We start from the raw sequence: 18,426 nt of genomic DNA on the forward strand, positions 1-18,426 counted from the left end.
ATGGTATAACATGGCACATCTTACAAATTTGTATGAATAAAATTATTAATTTAGGAATCCCTTGTTGTCGCTAACCTGATATGACAAGAATCCTGATTGCGGGGAGACTGCTAAGCATGTTCAACCTAGGATGTTTAGTCCTTCACACTGAAAGTCCAGGGACATTTGGGGCAGCCTTTCCTGTGAGCCCCCTCCCCACTGAATATCTCATGTAATCTCACATATCTGTCAACTCACATATTGAGTTGTGAGCAATTCAATGCTGAGTAATCAAGTGATGTGTGTGCAGATGTCAATGTCCCCTTAGGAAACGAGTGTTGCTGCTCTAGAATGTCATCCATGCTGAGCACACTGCTTTTGCCAGGAGAAGATTGTGAAGTGGGCTCTGGCCCATTAAAAATTTATGTCACAATAAACTGACACACTTCTTCCTTCATACTGTGTTGTTCTATTAATTTGTGGCATCATTTTCTCTATTAACCTTGTGGGCATCAGCAAAGAAAGGCATATTGAGTCATGGCACTAAGGGATAAACTGACTGGGAAACTACATAAATGAAGAACAAAGAGACATGTGGGCTTGACTTTATTACTATCTTAATAAACATTATAAAATTAATGAAGGCTAAAAAGATATGGGTTTAAAAATTAGTGGTTTGCAGGGGCGTTGATTAAGGAAAAAGAATAGAATTATTAAAACTATGGGAAATATGGGAATGGATTTGCTGATAAGATAAATGAGATTAGAATACAGAAGGGGGAGGTGTGAGGAGGTCGGGGAAATTAGGTTTAGAAAATAAGGTTTGAATTTATACTTGTTTTTGGTTTGTTGGTTTATGTATGTTTTTATTGTTGTTTGTGTTTATATGTTTTTATCTGAAACTTTAATAAATATCATTAAAAAAAAAATACATATGCTATTGACCACCGGTGACTCATGGCAAATTATGGACAGATACTTTTATTTAACATCTCTTAGTAGAGATGTCACATCTCTTAGTAAAAAGGTAAAGGACCCCTGACAGTTAAGTCCAGTCAAGAACGACTCTGGGGTTGCAGCACTCATCTCGCTTTACAGGCCAAGGGAGCCGGCGTTTGTCCGCAGACAGTTTTCCTGGGTCATGTGGCCAGCATGACTAAGCCGCTTCTGGCGAACCAGAGCAGCGAGCGAAAACGCCGTTTATCTTCCCGCCAAAGCGGTACCTCTACAATCATACCTTGGGTTGAAGTAGCTTTGGGATAAGTATTTCTGGGTTGCGCGCTGCAGCGACCTGGAAGTAACGTAGCACATTACTTTCGGGTTTCGCCGCTCGCGCATGCGCAGACGGCCAAAATGACGTCACGCACATGCGCAGAAGTGGCAAATTGCAACCCGCGCACCCGTGTTGCGTTTGCTTCTGGATGCAAATGGCTCCAGAACGGATCTGTACCTACTTGCACTTTGATGTGCTTTCAAACTGCTAGGTTGGCAGGAGCTGAGACCAAGCAACGGGAGCTCATCCTGTTGTGAGGATTCAAACCGCCGACCTTCTGATTGGCAAGTCCTAGGCTCTGTGGTTTAGACCACAGCGCCACCCACATCCCACATCTTTTAGTAGAGATGTTAAATAAAACATCTCTTGGTTTGACTTTAAAACTATAGTTTTTCCTATAATTCTTGTATGAATTTGTTCTTCCTTAGGTGTGTGGGTATGGCAGGAGAGTTTGTTGAAGGTTATTTTTCTGTATAATATCTATAAAAGATAAATGAACAGATTTGTTTTTTAAAAAAGAAAGGCAACTGTATGCTGAATAAATACCCCTATTATTAGAATTTGTGGTTAGTGTTTAATCAGAAAAGCAGTCCTGGGCATACATGCAACAGGAATGCCACTAATCATGTTCTGAACTATTTGGCAATCTCCATTAATAGTTTGAGAACAGCGCAGTTCAGATTCAGTTTTTGATACCAACCTGTCTTCTTGGTTGGCATCAGTTTATAGCAGTTTCTCAGAAATGTGTTGTGCTATGGAAAGCAAGGCTTTGCATCCTCTAGCGATAAACCTGGAAGATAAGGGGGGGGGGTCTGGTGACTTTCAAGTACATTATCTACCACAAATCACATTTACTTTGCAGTCTGACACAATACAGCTGTCATTGTTCACGTCCCACAGGACTTGCTCCTTTGGCAGGTTCTCTGCCTTTATTGGATGTATATATCATACACTCTCATGAAAGGAACAGCTTCTCTTAAGGTGAGAGAACACACAGTATTTATACAGACATTCCAGGAGGCTGAGTCCTTCACATTTTTCTTTCCTTTTTTAAAACTTGTCCTCCACAAATCTAGTTCTACCAGATAAGCAAGAGGGTGGGGGAGAAAGACCCTTGCATTATTTCTTCCTCTGCATTCTAAAGATATTTTCTCACACTCACACAAACCACTGTTGAGACTCAGCTTCCCCACCACTTATGCCCATGCCAGGAGAATCTTCACCTAATGAGTTTCAGAGTTTCAGCCTGTGATTTTAAGCAAAACAGTTTTCCTCTCAAAAAGCTGGATGTGTATCTTGAAATCTCCAAATGTGCCTGCATGATAGCAGGTGTTCCCTACACAGCAATTTAGGGGAATGGCAAGAGTTGAGGGAGGAACTTGTTGCTGATGTGAGGTAAAATAACACATCTGGTTTCCAGATTGCAATTTGGTGACAGTACATGGACTGCTTTAAGATTCATTTCCCATTGCTGTTAGCTTACTAACCCACAGGTGGCGCTGTGGTCTAAACCACTGAGCCTCTTGGGAAGGTTGGTTGGGAGGAAGGTTGGTGGTTCGAATCCCCACGACAGGGTGAGCTCCCATTGTTCGGTCCCAGCTCCTGCCAACCTAGCAGTTTGAAAGCACATCAAAGTGCAAGTAGATAAATAGGTACAGTGGTACCTCTAGATGCGAACGGGATCCGTTCTGGAGCCCCATTTGCATCCAGAAGCGAACGCAACATGGGTGCGCGGGTCGTGATTTGCCGCTTCTGCGCATGCGTGTGACGTTTGAAAGTGTGGCAGTGCAGGGGGGCCTCCAGGTGGCACATTGGAAGTTGGCCGACAATAACATCTCTCTGACCCACACAAGGTAATTAAGAGGCTGCTATGGGAAGTATGCAGTCTTCCTACCCCCCCCCCAGGATATGGGGGGCTGCCTTGCCAGCGGTGGTCACAATGCACACCCCCCCCCGATTCAAAAGACGGGGTGAGGATCACTTGGCACAAGCCCTCTGTGAAGTCGGCTCTTCCTGAAGCCGTCTCCAATCAACGCCCCGGTTTGCTTCAGCTCGGAAAAATAATTGGAACTATATAATTGGAAAAGAAGCTGAAGCACATACATCAAAGGGTAAGGCTGCTGATTAATGCATCTCTGTGACTGGAGCGACGGGAGGAGACAAATAAATCAAGCGATGAACCACCATTATGATGAACACCATTTACGAGCGAAAAAAGAGGGGTGGTGGAGGAAAAAACTTTTATTTTCTTTGCCTATGTGAGTATTTATAAACCTCCACCCCAAAGAGACGAATCGTTGCTTTTTACTAATCGCAAGCAAGAATTTAAGAGCTGTGTGGAGTGAATTATTGATTGAAGAGAGGACTGGTAAATATTGGAGAGCGGAGGAAAAATTCTATGACGCAGTTTTTAATGGCGTCTTGCTAAGACAGGCTTGTCGAAGAAAAGCGAGGGGAGGAGGACCAGGGTCATTGGAATGTGAATGATGGGTTGAAATGTGATAACCTGGCAGAGCCCCTTTGTGAAATACGTGGCAAGCTTGGGAAAATTAATAGGACAGACTGGGGATAAATTTTTGAAGAAGGGGAGGAATGGCGGCTGTCCTTATGAGATATGACTTTTGGACTGTGCAAAACCCACGCAGAGGTTGTTTGTTTCTAAACTGTTTGTGAAGACTATCAGAGATCGCAAAGAAAGGAATATATGATAACAACAAGAAGACGAAGAAAGTAATAAAGAGACTATCTGGACAGATCTGGATAGAACTGTTTGATAAAAGCAGGAACAGAAGTGATGTTTTGATCCTCGTTCAGAGCTTGATGTATGGGTACCCCCAATAAATTTAAAAATTTGGCTGTATAATTTGGAATTATGATTTGGAAATAATGTGATTGGATTGGCCTGCTAATAAAAATTATGTTTAAAAAATAATAATAAAGAAAGCGTGGCAGTGCAAGTAGGTAAATAGGTACTGCTGCAGTAGGAAGGTAAATGGCATTTCCGTGCGCTGCTCTGGCACACATCACAGTCTTCCGCGAACCAGTAGTCATGCTGGCCACATGACCTAGAAAGTTTTCTGTGGACAAATCCCTTGGCCTGAAGCAAGATGAGCGCCACAACCCCATAGTCGCCTTTGACTGGACTTAACCATCCAGGAGTCATTTACCTTTTACTGTTTCATATACAGTCATACCTCCATTTATGTAACCCTCTGGTTACATAAACTTTGGGATGCACTTGCGGGAAACCCGGAAGTATTTTACTGGGTTTCGCCGCACACGCATGTGCAAAAGCGGTCCTCAGGTTGAGGAAACCTCAGGATCTGACCAGACCTCCAGAACGGATCCTGTCTGCAACCGGCGGTACCACTGTACTGTAGTACCAACAATCCCTGCCCTAAGACACTGATCCCAGCAACTCTTCCCAGTAGGTCTTGCCCCAATGTGGTAGTTGCGAGGAGTGTCTGAAAGCTCCTCCCAGTCTTCTCCCTCTTCTCCCTCTGACCAGTCATCGTTGTCCCACCACCAATCCCCTGAGCCTTCTTCCCTGGGGGTAACCCAGCTGGTGCCTCCCCCCACTCCTCTGTATCCAGCCCCTTCAAGACAATGAGGTACTGGAGGCTTATGAAACAGTGGGATTTGACTAGGTACCATGAAGAAGGTGTTCTGGAAAGCCGCCTGAGGCATAAGGGGCATTATGGTTAGGCAGTCAAGATGTACAAAGTTCACTAGAATAACTGGGGGGCTTTATGCATAGGCACTATTCCTTGGCCCCATTTTAATATTTGATAATCAAATTTAGCTTAATTGGTTTGTGCTATACATGCTACACACACACACACACAAATTCAAATCCTGATTTTGGATCTTTTTGGACACTTAGTAACTATGGTTGTAGAAAGACAAATGAAGTATCAAAGCATATGCAGATTTATACAAAACTGGTGATTTAGACAACACCCTACCAAAATAAGGCAACTTTGTCAGAAGAAAGGTGTGGAGGAACCGAGGAGGCCAGTGACTGTGGTCATTATAGGTGAATGCCTGGCCGGTTGAAAGGTGACTTTCCATCCACTGGCTTAGCATCCGAGGTGTTCTGGGATGTTTATGCACATTTCAACTCCTCAGTAGTGAAAGAGTCTTCAGCACATAAGTCCTGGGGACAGGAGAGGCTGGGCCAGTACTAAGAATGTGTTGTTCAGTTGTTAGGTGGCACATGTAAATAGTGTGTGTTTTTATGAGAGTGGCCTGTATAAGTATTGTGTATAAGTATACATTAGAATTTTGTGTGATAGGTATGCGAATGGGGAAACACACAACACATACCAGTCTGCAAATGTACATAGTTCTCCATACTATTATTATTCTCCATTAGATTATTTAATTTCTATGACACCTCATACATTGAAAAGATCTCTAAGCAGTGTACAGAAAACTGAAGTAGCAGACAACTTAAACAAAATATTACAAAAATACAGTTATATATAAAGCTTCCTTCTGACACCCCCTCTGGGTTCTCACCTGGGGGCCAAACAAACTCTCAGCTCTCCCTCTGGACTTGCTTTTTATGCACAGTCCCAAGGTGGGTGATCCTTCCTGGGGCTCCACACGTCTGTGTCCCATTCAGCTGTACTTGCCACACACAGTTCCAGGTGCAGCAGGGGGGTTGTTGAGGTTCTCAGGTGATCCAGAAGATGCGAAAATAGCCCCCCTCCACTCAGAGCTCTTTCTTCACCCTCTGCCCTCTCCCCCTCCTCCAGCTGCAAGGTGATATGGACCAACCAATTAACTCCACAATGGATTATTTAGGGACAGTTTGCATAATAATCAGGACCAATGTTTCCATGATCTGTACCACATCACATCACACATGAGAGATTGCCCCTTTTACATTTCACATGCAAGCTTTCTCACTCAGTTCTAAAAACTGGATTTTCGAAATTAAACCTGATTTTTTTTGTGTTGGTTATTGTCCAATTTAATATTTTTGATGTGAGTGTTTTTTCCTGTTTTTCATCCTAATAAGCAGAGTAATAATTATTGATATATTGTATGCCTGGATAAAGACTACTGGAATTAGTTCTTTGGTTTAATTATATTTTACAAGCACTTTATGCAAGTTTTTAATTGCATTCCTGCAAATATGCTGTTCATTATAATCAGCCTCTTAATGTGATGATGAGATTTGTTGATGCCATAATGAGCTTTATTAAATCCCATGGCATTCATGTGCCACAGTTAACTGGAGCCAGTTCCTCTATGAAAAATAGCTGTAAACTGAATTATATTGGTTTCCTGAGCCTGTTTATGGATCCTTCCCTGCCCTCCTCTCTCTGATGAATGGCCAGGTTGTTCGCTTAGTCACCTGCATTTATGAAGAGGCAGGAGCATGGGTATGAAATGTCCTTTCCTATACACAAAACAATGAGTTCATATATTGAGGTGCAGTCTTCTAATCCACAGTACCTCCTATTATTCTGTATCCCCATTTCTCTTGGGTTTTTATGTCCCAAAAGGAATGTAGTGGGGGAGGAGAAGGAAGAAAACCCATTCCAAGCTTAAAACAAGTGTGGGAGTGGTGGCGGCGGCGGCAGGGGGGGGGGATAAAGAAAATGGCATTTGTGGGAAGTGATTATTTCATATCAAAGATGAGGAGATTATTTGATGTGTTTCCAATTGCTGCTTCCTTTGACATTAGAGTTGTTCTTTTACCTCAAGAATGCACTTATATTCCTGTTTACAGTGTCAACAAGCATTTCTCCTGGTTTCGGAAATATTCAGGAGCAGCTGGTTTTAGGTAAGAGAAGTGCTCTTTGTTCTGATTTTGGCATTAGCAAGAGAGAAGTGCTACGTTGAATGAAAATTGCAAGTCAGTGGTGCCCTCTAGTGAAATCCACAGGAATCCATACGCAACTGATACAAGTCTTTGCACAGCAAAATTAGCATATGGAATTCATTGCCAAAAGATGTTATTATGGCTGTCTCTAATGTGAATCAAGCTTCCACTGAATTAATGATTATGAGAAAGAGCTTTGAATTTATCAGGTGAAATTGATATTCATATGATACATTTCAGGAGTGAGGACTTGAAAAGTTTGTACAAATCTGGACTTAGTTTTGAATCCTGCTCTAGTTAGCGCTCTTGAGCTTCAGGGTTGCCATATTTTGAAGAGCAAAAAAGAGGACACATTTGCCGACTTCTGCTTTTAACTACGGATCACTATGACGACACTCATTTTACATACCCATGAAAAAGAGGACATCTGGCAACCCTATGAGGTGTACAAGGCACCATCCAGCTGTTTTAGGGACTCCACTCCAGAGTTGTGTAGGGTACATTCTTTAGCCTTTTCCTCTCTCAAAGACATCCTCAAGGCAGTGGAGATTGAGGGTCAGTTTTCCTTCTCTTAGATGGGCTGCCTTCCAGGAGGACGCGCCCCACCTGCCCCTCACTTCCATCTACAGCATGGGAAGAAATCATGTTCTTGACCATTGGACCCACTATTGATCTTGTCTGCTTAATCCACCAAAGTCTGTCTTCACGAACACTTTAGAATCATTCCTTCATTATACTGGTGTTGCTACATTTCTTCCAAGAATCACAGCTCACGGCCAGGGTGTTACCGCATTATATTCTCACGATAGGACTGTGAGGTATGCTAAGAAATGGGGACTGATTGATGGCCACCCTATGAGGTTTCCCTTTGGACATGATAAGAAGCACAAATTATTGCATCTGCAGTAATATCCAAATCTGCTGATTGGTTGCTTACCAAAAATTCAGAAACCAAAATACAAATGCAAATGCTAACACAATAGTCAATTTGGGCAAACTTTGATAATTAGTTTAAAAGCCTTGAGAATCTAGGTTGTTGTTCACGTGAGTCTGAGGGGCAGATATTTGAAACAATTACTTGCTCTGGCTTTTAGAAAAATTCAAATGGCTTATTGAATCTGCTTATAAGTACTAACCAATTTCATTCCTGTTTTATCTAATTGGAATCTTAGTAGTGGAACATCTCGGGCCTTTCACATCTCATTACACCAGCAATATTACACTCTAACTAATATTCAGTACTGTATCTTCTTCCAACTGCACTCCCTTAGGGTGTCTTGCAGCAGGGAAACAGCATCAGGTTTCCAAGGTAAAGGTCCCCTCCCCTCCAGTTTTGCTAGAATGCTCCTGGTTCAAAGTGCAAACTTTCAGTCAGCATTTAATACACCCCTGGTGTGGCAGGATGATGGATCAGTTGTTCAAAACTTCATTTTAAGAAGAAATCAACTGTTTCTAGAGTATATTTTAACAGAGCCTAACACTCAATTTACTGTAAAGAATTGATCTGTCCCCATTTTATGTCAGTGCCTGTAGTAGCATGGCAGGAATGTAAGTTTAAGATGTGTTTAAACCATTTCCTCACATATAGGTAAACTGAACAGAGTACCTATTTGCAATACTGTAACATTACAATTACAATTACAATTACAATTACAATTACGAGGGACGCGGGTGGTGCTGTGGGTAAAACCTCAGTGCCTAGGGCTTGCCGATCGCATGGTCGGCGGTTCGAATCCCCGCGGCGGGGTGCGCTCCTGTCTTTCGGTCCCAGCTCCTGCCCACCTAGCAGTTCGAAAGCACCCCTAAGTGCAAGTAGATAAATAGGTACCGCTTTATAGCGGGAAGGTAAACAGCTTTTCCATGTACTGCGCTGGTGCTGGCTCGCCAGAGCAGCTTCGTCACGCTAGCCACGTGACCCGGAAGTGTCTCCGGACAGCGCTGGCCCCCGGCCTCTTAAGTGAGATGGGCGCACAACCCTAGAGTCGGACACGACGGGCCCGTATGGGCAGGGGTACCTTTACCTTTTTAACATTACAATGGCCATGCTGTGTTTTCTTCTGAGTTTGGCCAGTTATGTTCCTCAGTCCCTGTGAATGGTTTTATGGATCAGCAATTTTCACCTGTAGGGGCAGAGGTTATAATTAAATCCGAAAAGTAACTCTTCACACATAAAATCACTCTTAATAACACTTTCTCCAACAGGAGATACCAAAGAAGTTTGCAGCAAAAGAGAGAAAAGGGACCAGGAATGGCCCATCACTGAGCTTGCAAATTCTAGAAATGCCTATCTGGAACAGATTCTGACATTTTAAATTCCATTTCAATAAATGTTTCTGGTATGGTGAAAATACCAAAATCTGGCCCAATCATGGCAAATTCCAAAAGCATCCCTAATGAAGATCAGCTTCTCACAATTTACACAGGTGCCACGTGGCAAGAAACCTCCAGATAACTGCAGAAGCCATGGGTCCTAGAACATGCTACAGCCAAGTCCCCTTCCTACCTTCTCCTTGGCAACCCACTTCTTCACTCATCCGTGGCACTGAATGGCTTCTTCTTGGACTTTGGAGATATCAGAGGAAAAGTCCCAGTGAGCAACAATTTCTTTGCTGCTCTCTGCTGCTCCAACTCTAATAAGAAACCCATGTTGCCTGAGGGAGATGCATGAAATGGTATGCAACTGGATGGCATCAGTGCCAAGAGACTAGGATGGAACAGGTGACTCTTGGAACCCCCTGCTGCTTCTTTCTCATACCCTCCAATATTTCTCTGATAAAAATAGGGGCGTCCTGTTCAACAACAACAGCAACTACAACACAACAACAACAACAACAACAACAACAACAACAATGATAACAACAACAACAACAACAACAACAACAACAACAACAACAACAAATTTATTATTTATACCCCTGCCCATCTGATTGGGTTGCCCCAGCCACTCTACATGGCTTCCAATATATATAAAAACATAATAAAACATTTTTTAAAAAAAACCTTCCCTATACAGGGCTGCCTTCAGATGTCTTCTAAAGGTTGTGTAGTTCTTAACTTCATGGCTTGAGGGGTCACATAACTCCATACCTTCCAACACTTCTTTGATGAAAATAGGGATGCTCTACAGAAAAGCAGGACATTCTGGGATCAAATCAAAAACTGGAATGACTGCTGCAAATCTGGGACTCTCTGTGGAAAATAGGGACACTTGGAGGGTCTGTTTTCTCATAGACTTCTATGAACTGAGTTTTGTTTTTTTTAAATATACAGTAGCTCCTTATACCTTTGAGGCTATTTTAAAAGAGTTATTGAAGCTCCTCTTTTAAGGGGTGTGTGTGACTGCATGTGTGTCAGGCTTCGGGGAATCTGATCCCTCCCACAGTGGGCAGCCAATAATTAGATAAACAAGAAGAGTTCTTAAAGGTAAAGGTAAAGGTACCCCTGCCCGTGTCGGCCAGTCGTGTCCGACTCTAGGGTTGTGCGCCCATCGCACTTAAGAGGCCGGGGGCCAGCGCTGTCCGGAGACACTTCCGGGTCACGTGGCCAGCGTGACGAAGCCACTCTGGCGAGCCAGCACCAGTGCAGCACACGGAAACGCCGTTTACCTCCCCGCTATAAAGCGGTACCTATTTATCTACTTGCACTTAAGAGTGCTTTCGAACTGCTAGGTGGGCAGGAGCTGGGACCGAACGAGGGGAGCTCACCCCGCCGCGGGGATTCGAACCGCTGACCATGCAATCGGCAAGTCCTAGGCGCTGAGGTTTTACCCACAGCGCCACCCGCTGTGGGTTCTTACCAAGTTCTTACCAAGTCTTTATTCACTATTCACAGGGAGAGGCTTTGAAAAGTGCCTCTCTTGCAGTAATGGCGTTGCTCTGAGTAAAGCCCCCACCCCCTCCATCTCTCGTATTATACGCCATCCCTTTGTTGGCTGATCTGTGCTTTCTGCCTCTGAGCTTTCTGTTCTCCTACTTTCAATGCCTGCTGGGTTCTGGGAGAGGGGGATCTGGAATGCTTTTTAAAGACACTGAGTCTATCAGCTGTCTCTCCCCTGGTGCTTCTTTTTCCTGCTGCTCCTCTCCCAATATCTCCCAGCTTCTCCCCTCTGCAGCCTCTGTGCTATGACCTTCCGCAAACCACTGTTGTAAATCTATACTGTCTCCCTCTTCTCTGGCAGGTTCAGGCTGCCATTCCTCCCCTTCCTCTGCCCAGTCCCTGACAATGTGTGATGCTGCTGTTTCAATCTCCTTAGCCACACGCCCACAAGGCTTCCCTTGTGGTACATACTGGGCCTGGTATGATTGTTTTACAAGTGATCACTCACTTGCATGGCAGCAAATTTTGCAGAATTTACTTGCTTCACCAAAGCACTGGAAGATTCCACTTGAAGTTGAAGTGCGTTGTTTGGAATTCAGGATAAAGGACACTATAGAAACTTGATTTATAATTCATGTTCTTTGGGCTTCACTCTCACTTTTGGAGTTTACTAAATTCATGTGTTTGCACCATGGTGTCTCCAGCAGTGCTCCTGGGGTGTAGGTTGTTTAAAAATCAAGGATTTGTTATGAGAATGCTAAATGAAAGGGTTTTCCAAAATAGCAAAATAATTCATCCCTTTGTTTTGTTACATCTTCAGATATGGTCTTAGTGTGTCCTATTTAACTAATCATGATACCATAGAAATATAATTGTGTGATTCTGTCTCTCATGCCACAGCAACCGGTTAGTGCTGATACTCCAGAATAAGAAGTTCTTGTATCACAGCAAGATCTGAGCCAGGGCTTAAGGAGAATTAAGGAGGGTTGGAAGAAAAGTGCCTGAAGCCACAGAGCATCAAAAACTTAGGGAAGTTTTTAATCTTTAATGTTTTATTATGTTCTGTTGGGAGCTGCCCAGAGTGGCTGGGGAAACCCAGCCAGATGGGTGGGGTATGTATGTATGTATGTATGTATGTATGTATATATGAACAAACAAACAAACAAACAAACAATGCAGTGGTTTGCTTCTCTTTTAGATGTAAAAATTAACCTCTTCGTCCCTTGTAGATGCTCCCATCACATCTATGTGGGCACAGGACTCATATGTTCTAGGATTCTTTTGTAAGGGGACAGATTAATTTGGCTTCTGGTTTGCTGGAGAATAGAGTGACTCCTGCAAATACCAAGGTTTGCCATCCCTCCTGTAGAGTTCACAAAACCGTCTCAGTCACCATTAAAACAAAACAAATTCCTTCCAGTAGCACCTTAAAGACCAACTAAGTCAGTTCTTGGTATGAGCTTTCGTGTGCATGCACACTTCTTCAGATACACTGAAACAGAAGTTTCCAGACCCTTCTATATAGTGAGAAGGTGGGGAGGGGTATTACTCAGAAGGGTTTTGACTATGGCAGACCAACACGGCTACCTATCTGTAACTAGTCACCATTAAGTAATCATTCTGAAATGTCCCAGTACTTGCAGCAATGGCTCCACTGAGCTCCACACAGTCCCTTCCATCTTGGAGATCTCTTTTCTTTAGGAGCCAACTAATTCCTTGGCAACCTTATTCTATAAAGAGTTCAGAATTGAACAAGTGCCTCCATGAACAGATTTCACTGTACCTTAACTCCTAAAGGCTGGCAATTCAGAGAGCCATCCTTCTGTTCACTCTCTTGCAGCCCTTATTAATATTCAACAGCATTCTGTGCCACCCTATCAAATAATTCACTTCCTTGCTTCTAAGCCATCACAATGTTAATTTCTCTACAATTACTTAAAACAGATATGACTGAATTTCAGCTATGGAAAAATGGTTCCTTGATAAGACTGGTTTCAGAAAAATGGCAAATATGGTACAGATGCCTCCAGACACCAGTCTTATCAATGGGTATATCCTATATGTACCCTTCTCAGAACTGGCTGTGGTCACACGGAATGTGCTTCTACAGCAAACCCAGATTTGCATCATGGCAGAAATAGACCTAAGGCAAAAGAACATCCTGGTAGGGTACAGGCTGCTCAGAATGCTTTTTGGTGACTAGGGACGCAAAGGAATTGTGAAGAACTGATAAATATGATAAATATGGTTCACAAAAATTATACAGAAGGGTTTGCACAGGGTAGGATTAAGAAGCCAAGATACCTGCTGAAAGGTCTTTAATGGGCAGGTGCCTCAGCCACATTCTTGGGTTAAGGTACAGTGGTACCTTGGGGTTACAAACACTTCAGGTCACAGACTCTGCTAACCCAGAAGTAGTATCTCAGGTTAAGAACTTTACTTCAGGATGAGAACAGAAATCGCACAGCGGCAGCACGAGGCCCCATTAGCCTGGGTGAATCCAAAAAGAAACATCCAAACCCAATTCGCTGTTGCCAGGCTACCAGGAGCACTGCTGTGGTTTGCATTCTCTTCCCTAATTAAATGCTGCTCCTCATCCATGCTGCCTGCCTCTTCTGGCTCTTTCAGTTAAGGTGGCACCAGAAAAATATATGTGATCTGTAGAAGGTTTGGCGGAATTTGCTTGTTGGTAATGTAGAAGGCAAAGGAGGACCTTCTGTCTCCTGAATGGTTGTATTTGGGAGAAACATTTTCTGGTGGGAACTGCAGGATTCCTAAGCTTGGGTTTTTCTATCTGTTGCTCACTCAACACCCCTTTCTCTAGAATTTTCCACCCTGTAAAGACCATAGAAGGATCCACAGAGAAGACTGAAGCTTCTCGATCCTTTGGTCTACTGAGCTCATTATTGTCTTTTCTGACCAGTACTAGCTGTCTAAGGTCTCAGGCAGATGCCTTTCCCAACCCACAACCCAAGATCATTTGATCAAGGATGCCAGATGACTGACGCTACAACCTTATGCATGCAAAGCATGAACTCTGCTATGGGCCTGTTACGGAAAAATCTAGGTGTGAGACTGCTCAGTCACCCAGCTTGTCGCGCAGAGCCCGCGGGTCCCTGAGGAATAAAGGAAGGAGTCCAGCCACCAACCGGAGCAAATAGCTGTAGACCAAAGTTTATTGCGCAACAGGTTCAAAGAGGAATGTTGAACGCCGAGGATGGGGTGACAAAGAGTTTTAAAACTTTCCCACCATATCCCAGAATACAGTTCATACAGCATCATTGCTACACCATTGCCACATCACTGACATGTCACAAAAGGGGAGGGGTAGACAGGGGTTACACTAGTTTAACCTTGGCAAACATGTCCAGACAAGTCCTTGGTACAAGATTAGCATAAGCAGACATGTCAGGGCAAGACCCAGGTATAAGATGAGCCTAGGCAAACACCTCTGAAGTCCCACCACCCAAAGTACAATAGAACTTCCTTTGCATGTCTGGAGCCTGAGGCAAGTCTGGTGATGAGAGTTGGCTTCCCTTGGAGAACAAGGAGCCCAGCAATTGTCACCTCTGGGAACTTCCTGGAGTCCCTTTCAAGGGGAAAATAGCTTTGGAATGGAGGAAACTGGCAAAGGAGTCGATTTTATATTATTTTTAAAGCTAGTTAACTTCCCTGGGCTGTCAAGTTGAAAGGATACATTCAGGCATAATATTTGTAACATTTAACTTTAAAGATGTGCCCCCCCCACCTGCACTACAGAGCCACTGTCGTGCCTTGGCAAAGCAATGGGAGTTGTGAACCCTGAATTCCCTGCTTATGATCTTCTTACCCCTCTTCCATGAACTCAGTTAAGGGGCTTTGACGGGGCCACCTCTGCTGCTGAGCAATGCTGACATTCCCCAGAGCTGCTCCAAAAAGTGGACATGAAGTGCTTGGGCATTCTAAACCGCTATATACAATTATTAGACTCCAATATTCTGCACAGAAATATTAGCAGTTCCAGACAGGAAATTAATTTCTTCTTTTCATTTCCCACAATAAAGTAGCCAGATGCACTAGGTGTGCTTTGGCATACGTAAGTCTGACATTCGCTTCTAAACAATGGTGGGGATGAGGTAAAAGGCTGGGAAACATATTCCCCATTGCTTGCTAGACAAGCTCATTGGGTGTAAGTTAGCCAGCTCCATTATAATCAATGGGAATTTCCCCACTGACTTTAATGGGAAACAGATTGTTTCATCCATATTTCTTATTTGCAATTACAGTACTTTCAGAGATTTTCCAGGAGAGAAAATAAATAATTGTATCAACCTGGGTTAGTGAAATAATAACGGATGAAAAAGTCACGTGCCTTGAGTCTTGGAAAGTTTCCAGCAAAGTTTCAAATTGTTAAGGAACTCCAAACATCATAGAATGCCTATGCCAAAACAGGCCAGTTTAGGATATGACATTTGAAATTACATGTATTCAAAACTGATAGTTCATAGAGATTTGGATCCTTCCTAATTTTTGTAAATAATTTCTTTAATTATATAGCCGACTTTCCAATCCCTACTTTTTGTTGTTAGAATGACAAATTCTGTTTACAAATTATATGTTTTCATTTTAAATATAGTATACTCTTCTGCCCATACATGCCATGTTTCTTATTTAATCTGATTCACTGGCTCATTATTCTAAAATAATAGAAGAGTCTCCTTCCCATACAAGAAACCACAAGGATGACGGGACTGAAACTGCCTTGGTCACACTGGTTGATGATTCCCGGCAGGCTAGGGACAAAGGTGAAGCTAGGGACAAAGGTGAGAGCTGTTTCCTAGTTCTGCTGGATCTCTCAGCGGCCTTTGACACCATCGACCAAAACATCCTTCTGGACCGTCTAGAGGGGCTGGTAGCTGGGGGCACTGTCATACAGTGGTTCTGCTCCTTTCTCCTGGGCCCTGTCCAGAAAGTGGTGTTGGGGGATGAGTGTTCAGACCCCTGGGCTCTCACTTGTGGGGTGCCTCAGGGTTCCGTCCTCTCCCCCATGCTTTTTAATATCTATATGAAGCCACTGGGAGAGATAATCAGGGGGTTTGGGCTGGGTGTTCATCAGTATGCAGATGACACCCAGCTCTACCTCGCCTTTAAATCAGAACCAGTGAAGGCAGTGAATGTCCTGTGTGAGTGCCTGGAGGTGGCTGGAGGATGGATGGCGGCTAACAGATTGAGGTTGAATCCTGACAAGACAGAAGTACTGTTTTGAGGGGAACAGGGGGAGCAGGTGTGGGGGACTTCCTGGTCCTGAATGGGGTAACTGTGCCCCTGAAGGACCAGGTGCGCCGCCGGGGAGTTATTTTGGACTCACAGCTGTCCATGGAGGCGCAGGTTAATTCTGTGTCCAGGGCAGCTGTTTACCAGCTCCATCTGGTACGCAGGCTGAGACTCTCCCTGCCCGCAGACTGTCTCGCCAGAGTGGTGCATGCTCTAGTTATCTCCCGCTTGTACTACTGCAATGCGCTCTACGTGGGGCTACCTTTGAAGGTGACTTGGAAACTGCAATTAATCCAGAATGCGGCAGCTAGACTGGTGACTGGGAGTGGCTGCTGGGACCATATAACACCAGTTCTGAGAGATTTACATTGGCTCCCAGTATGTTTCCGAGCACAATTCACAGTGTTGGTGCTGACCTTTAAAGCCCTAAATGGCCTCGGTCTTGTATACCTGAAGGAGCGTTTCCATCCCCATCATTCAGCCTGGACACTGAGATCCAGCACCGAGGGCCTTCTGGCGGTTCCCTCATTGCCTGCCCTGTGGAACGCCCTCCCATCAGATGTCAAGGAAATAAGCAGCTATCCTATTTTTTAAAGACATCTGAAGGCAGCCCTGTTTAGGGAAGTTTTTAATATTTAATGCTGTATTGTATTTAACACTCAATTGGGAGCCGCCCAGAGTGGCTGGGGAAACTCTGCCAGATGGGTGGGGTATAAATAATAAATTATTATATATTATTATATCCTGGTTTGTGTGTGTGGTAGCTTCTGATTGGGATCATACAGAGGGGCAGATTTTGTGAAACATCACCTGTTTAATTGTTAAATTGTGACAAATGAACCATTGCAATAGTGAAAATAATAATAATAATAATAATAATAATAATAATAATAATAATAATAATTTATTATTTGTACCCCGCCCATCTGGCTGGGTTTCCCCAGCCACTCTGGGCGGCTTCCATAAAAACCAAAAATACACTAAAATATCACAGATTAAAAACTTCCCTGAACAGGGCTGCCCCACCCCAGTCATGGAAGCACCAGTTCATCCTGTTTTTTATATTTTGTAAGGGGAGTACTCTTTCTGTCTCCCAGCATGATGATCCGGGTAGCTATTTAAGAGTCTCCCTTGGAGACACGCCAAAGCCTGAGCCTATGCATCTTCCAGAAATGTGCAACCCATTAAAAATAATATATCAACTTGAGGTTGGGTAGTTAGTGCACGGACTGTGGAACTCACTCCCACGAGGAGGCAGTGATGGCTACCAACTGGATGACTTTAAAAGAGGATGAGAAAATTTGTGGGAGGAGAAGTCTATTGAAGGCCGTGGGGGTTATGCTCTGCGTTCCGCAGCCCGAGGCAGCAAATGCTTCCGTATGCCAGTTGCTGGAAACCACAGGAGGGGTGCCTCGTCTTGCGCTGGAGTCCTGCTTGCTGGTTTCCCCCACAGGCATCTGCTTGGCTATAAGCATAATGATGATCATGATAATCATTTTATTATTTATACCCCGCCCCCAATCTGGCTGGGTTTCCCCAGCAACTCTGGGTGGCTGCTGTGATGCTGGACCAGAAGGGCCACGGGGCTGAGGCAGCTGGCTCTTCTTATGTCCTTATGCTGGTGCACAGAGCACTAGAACTACTCTATACACGTCTGGCCTGGGAGCTAGTGGCATTCATACAACACAAAGGCGGGGGCGGGGGTGGGGGGGGGCCGGACGCTTTCCCTGTGAAAACCTGTTACAGATAGGTAGCCGTGTTGGTCTGCCATGGTCAAAACAAAATAAAAAAATTCCTTCCAGTAGCACCTTAAAGACCAACTGAACTAACTCAGTTGGTCTTTAAGGTGCTACTGGAAGGAATTTTTTTATTTTGTTTTGACCTGTGAAAACCTGTCCTTACGATGTGCCAGACATGAGGGCGGGGAGTGTGGAGGAGCCCTTTGGGTCGGGGCGTGGCGAGTCAAGGACCATCAGTATACTATTCTGGGCATGATCCAGGTTCTCACGTAGCTGCATTGTTTTATACTTTCCGGGTATCTCATGATCATCTGAAAAAGTGCGGTGTTCTCTTTTACAAATCCAGCAGGAAGAGGACTGGTTTCTTTTCGTTCTCTAAGGCATCTCTTATCGATAAAAGAAAAAATCGCACGAGCAAAGGGGGGCAGGGAGCTGGGAGGGAGGCCAGGCCGGGTCCCCTCCGTGTCTCGCCCGCCCGCCCGCCCGCCTTGTGGGCGCGCCCCTTGGCGTCTCCTCCTCCTCCTCCTCCT

This window comes from Podarcis erhardii (assembly GCF_964252035.2).
Source record: "Podarcis erhardii genome assembly, chromosome: 5".
Taxonomy (NCBI): Eukaryota; Metazoa; Chordata; class Lepidosauria; order Squamata; family Lacertidae; genus Podarcis; species Podarcis erhardii.